We start from the raw sequence: 4952 nt of genomic DNA, 5'->3' as shown, positions 1-4952 counted from the left end.
GTTGGATTGGTAAGTCAGTTTATGCAGGCTCCAAGGAAACCGCATTTGGATGCGGCTAGACACATACTCAGGTATGTGAAGTCCACATTGCAGTATGGACTATTTTATGAGACTGGGGTTCAGATACAGTTGCATGGATACACTGATGCTGATTGGGCTGGTAGTATTTCTAATAGACGATCTACCAGTGGATATGTGTTCTCTTTTGGGAGTGCTGCAGTCACTTGGAGCAGCAAGAAACAGCCTACAGTTGCCTTGTCGAGCACAGAGGCCGAGTACAGGGGTGCAGCAATGGCTGCATGTGAGGTAGCTTGGTTGCATAAGCTACTTTATGATATGCATCAGTTTATAGATGGGCCAGTTGTCATTTATTGTGACAACATGAGTAGTATACACTTGGCAAATAACCCAGTCTATCATGCTAGAACAAAGCACATTGAGGTGCATTATCACTATGTGCGAGAGAGGGTTTTACTAGGTCTTATTGATCTAGTTTATGTCAGCACAGAGGATCAGGTAGCTGACATATTCACGAAGGCATTGGGCGCAGAGAAGCTGCGCAAGTTCAGAGACCTGCTTGGTGTGCAGGAATTGGGATTGAGCTCGAGGGGGAGTGTTGAGATATCGAGCTCCACTCGTGATACGCCAGGGTGACCGTTGTGCATTTATGTCACCAACATGTTAGTTGCAGATGCGGTTGGTACACCGCCCATGAATAATAGCTACATGATAGCTATCCTTATCTCCTCTAGTTCGTGGCTCAGTTAGTATGCCACCTTAGTTAGTTGAGTTTGGTTTGAGACCCATATTTAGGGTTCTTCTATTTCTTTGTACTTGAGTTCTTTTGGCTTACACAACTAAGAAGAGGAAAACTGTTTTCAGCCTCCACCCTTGTGTGTCTTCCCCCATTGTGCAAGCAAGAAAGCTTCAAGCGAGACTCCTTCCTTCTCTCCCACAATCTTGACAGTGTCCCCCTGTCCACATGTGGGACACGTCTTAGCAGCCCATCGGGAAGAGAATCCAAAAAGCGTCACCTGGCACTCCCACGGAATGTCACGGGGTTTGCGATCTAGGTCTTCCCAAGTCTTGTTGAGATATCGAGCTCCACTCGTGATACGCCAGGGTGACCGTTGTGTATTTATGTCACCGACTTGTCAGTTGTAGACGCGGTTGGTACACCACCCATGAATAATAGCTACATGATAGCTATCCTTATCTACTCTAGTTCGTGGCTCAGTTAGTATGCCACCTTAGTTAGTTGAGTTTGGTTTGAGACCCATATCTAGGGTTCTTCTATTTCCTTGTACTTGAGTTCTTTTGGCTTACACAACTAAGAAGAGGAAAACTGTTTTCAGCCTCCACCTCTGTGTATATTCCCCCATTGTGCAAGCAAGAAAGCTACAAGTGAGACTCCTTCCTTCTCTCCCACAATCTTGACATGGTATCAAAGCCTTGTTCGTGGTAAGGAGCTCAAGAAAGCAAGCCAAGCTCGCGGTGGTCTGGTAAGAGGAGCAGTGTTGCCTTCATTTTCTGTTTTGGGAGTAGATCTCTGCAGGTAGCACAGCCGGAAATTGCAGGAGTGCATTGTCTCAGGTTGAGACGCCCTTCGCGGTGAAGCAAGAGGGCAGTATATGCTGCGGGAGAGAGCTTTAGCTCTGGGCGACCTTGTTTTTTTTTATTTGAGGCCATTTCGGGGCCTGTTTTGGAGGCGGAAGTTTTCTGCACGCACTTAGGAAAAGGTCTAGTTTTATGCTGTGCAGCCACTATTCTACAGGTCGGTGAATAGTTACTGTAAAAATTGCATTGTATGCTTGTGCGGAGAGACATTGGGAGTTACAGAATCATCCCTGTTGCCTGTTGATGCAAAATCGTCACTAGGAAGTGACTGTGTGGTCAAATACCACTTTCGCCAGTTTTGCAGATTTTCCCTTGTGAGGGTGAAGCTGTGGTTTTTGCAGTGACAGAATTTTTTGCAGTCTTCTGTAATGGCATCTGATTCTCTTTCACAGATTGTCACTGAAAAGCTTGACAAGAACAACTTCCAAGCATGGAAGTTTAGAATGACGAATTTCCTTATGGGAAAAGGATATTGGGAATTTGTTGCAGGAAATGAAGAAGAACCAGTTCTTCCTGATGTTCCCAATCAACAGCAAATGCAGGCATTTAAAGCATGGCATGAGAGAGCCAGGAAAGTTATGTACTGGCTGTCTATCAGTATTTCAGACTCTATGATTGTGCATATTCAGGATGCAAGTACGCCAAAGGAGGCATGGGATACTTTGTCAAAAATGTATAGTACAAATACTCAAGCCAGGAAAATGCAGCTCAAGCAAGAGTTGCATAATGTGCAAAGAGAAAATATGAGCATCAATGACTACCACATGAAGGTGAAGAAGATTGCAGATGCACTTGCTTCCATTGGGTCACGAGTGGAAGATGATGATTTAGTTTCCTGTGACCTTGAATGGTCTAGTAAAGGATTATGCACAGTTTCGGACATCCATTTCAGTTCGTGAAAGATTTCCTGATTTTGAGGAGTTGATTGCTCTTCTAATTTCTGAGGAGCAGAGAAATGGTGGTGCATCTTCTTCAGGAGGAACTTCAAAAGAAACTGTCTTCTACTCAAATGCTGGAAGAGGTAGAGGCAGAGGTAGAGAAGGCCGATTTGGAGGCCGTGGTAGAAATCAGAATATGCAGCAAACTTAAGAAAACCAGTCCTATGGAGGAGGACGTGGTAACTCTAGAGGCAGGGGAAGCCAAAGAGGTCGTGGTGGATGGCAAAGAGGTCAAAATGCAAACAGTAATGTTGAATGCTACTACTGTGGTAAAATGGGTCATATGGCTAAAGACTGCTATAAAAAGCAGAATGACATCATGAATGGAAAACTGCAACAAGGGAATTATGCATCTTCTAGTAGACAGGGTGATGACAGAAATGAGCATTTGTTCATGGTGCAGCACATGAACAATTCTGTGACAAGTGCAGAAGAAAGCAACGATGTATGGTATGTTGACTCAGGTGCATCAAACCACATGACAGGTCATGCAGAATGGATGGAGGATGCAAGGAAAATGGAAAAACCAGGATTTGTGGAGACTGGAGATGATACTGCACATCCTATTGTGCAGATTGGAAAAATTCCCTTATCTATGCAGGATGGGAAAAAGAAATACCTGTCCGATGTATTTCATGTCCCAAATATCACCAAGAATCTGGTTTCTGTTGGTCAAATGGTTGAGCAGGGCTTGCAGGTCAGATTTAATCCTCATGGATGCTTTGTTGAGGATATGAAAAATAAAGGTCGCTTGATAGCAAAAGGAAAGAAGAAGGGAAGAATGTTTACGTTGGATGCAGACATGTCTGAATTGAGTGCAGCAATGTTTGCACATGGGACCGGTGTAGTTGTAGATATTGATATCTGGCATAAACGCATTGGTCATGTTAATGTACAGCGACTTAAATCAATGCAGGCCCAAAATATTGTTGCAGGATTGCCTAAATTCAAGGTTGTAGAAATGCATAAGGTATGTGAAGCCTGTCAGTTTGGAAAACAGGCAAGGAAACCATTTCCTAGACATGTTCAAGAGAGTAAGAAGCCATTGGAATTAATCCACTCTGATGTGTGGACTACTAAAGCTGCATCTCTTGGAGGCTGTCATTATTTTGTCAGTTTTATTGATGACTATAGCAGAAAAGTTTGGGTGTATTTTATGAAAAAGAAAAGTGAAGTTTTTGGGCATTTCAAAACTCTTAAAGCTATGGTTGAAAAAGAAACAGGCCTGCAAATAAAATGCCTAAGGTCAGATGGAGGGGGAGAGTACCTCTCAAATGAGTTTGCAAGGTTCCTGCAGGAGCATGGCATAAAGCAGCAATATTCATGCAGTCATACCCCACAGCAAAATGGAATTGCAGAAAGAAAAAATAGACATATTGGAGAGGTGTCTCGTGCCATGCTCAATGAAAAAGACCTGCCAGATTTTTATTGGGCTGAAGCAGTTGCTACAGCAGTCTACATAATGAACAGGATTCCCACTGCAGCAATACATGGAATGACTCCAGAGGAGAGGTATACTGGTAGGAAACCAGATATTTCTCATTTGAAAATTTTTGGTTGCATTGCCTATGTACATGTGCCAGATGAGTTGAGATCCAAGTTGGATCCAAAAGCTGAGAAGTGCATCTTTATTGGTTACTCTCTGCAGCAAAAAGGGTATAGATGCTATAACCCTTCTACTCGTAAGTTTACAGTGAGCAGAGATGTTGTTTTTGATGAGATGAGTAGCTGGTATAAACCAGTAAATGTGATTGATGATGTAGATGCACAAAATGGTAATGCTGCACAGAATTCACAGCAGCAGTCACAAAATATTAGTGGACCTGGAGCGTCCTCTAGCATTGGTTCACATTCTTCGCCATGGACAGGCAGATTGAGATCAGGAGAATCTTCTGAAGGCAGCGCAAATAGTGGTATGCAGGTATCACGAAAAGGAAAAGAGAAGGTAGATCAGCCCATGTTTGATGTGAATGCAGGTCACTCTTATGTGGATGGTGAATCCAGTGGCTCAGAACAGAGCATTGATGATGAGTTGGGTATTCCTTCTATTGTTACACCTAGAGTAAGGAAGACCAGGGATGTTTTGAGAGCACCTGGGAGTGAACCCACTTTGCGCAGGTCTACCAGAGTTAGGTATCCTGTGGATAGGCTGAAATATGATGGATTTACAGCCATTCACTATGCATATATGGTCAAGGTGATACAAGAACCAGAACCCACTTCTTTTGAGCAAGCCATGGAAAAAGAAAAATGGGAGAAAGCCATGGATGAAGAAATGGATGCCTTGGAAGCAAATGCTACATGGAAATTGGTACCTTTGCCTAAAGGTAAGAATGCAATTGGCTGTAAGTGGGTTTATAAGGTGAAGCACAATGCAGATGGTTCTGTGAACAGATA

This window comes from Lygodium microphyllum, chromosome 21 (assembly GCF_053477565.2).
Source record: "Lygodium microphyllum isolate KBCC chromosome 21, Lygodium_microphyllum_v1.1.10, whole genome shotgun sequence".
NCBI lineage: Eukaryota > Viridiplantae > Streptophyta > Polypodiopsida > Schizaeales > Lygodiaceae > Lygodium > Lygodium microphyllum.
The sequence above is the reverse complement of the archived record's forward strand: the minus strand, read 5'-3'. Positions refer to the sequence as shown.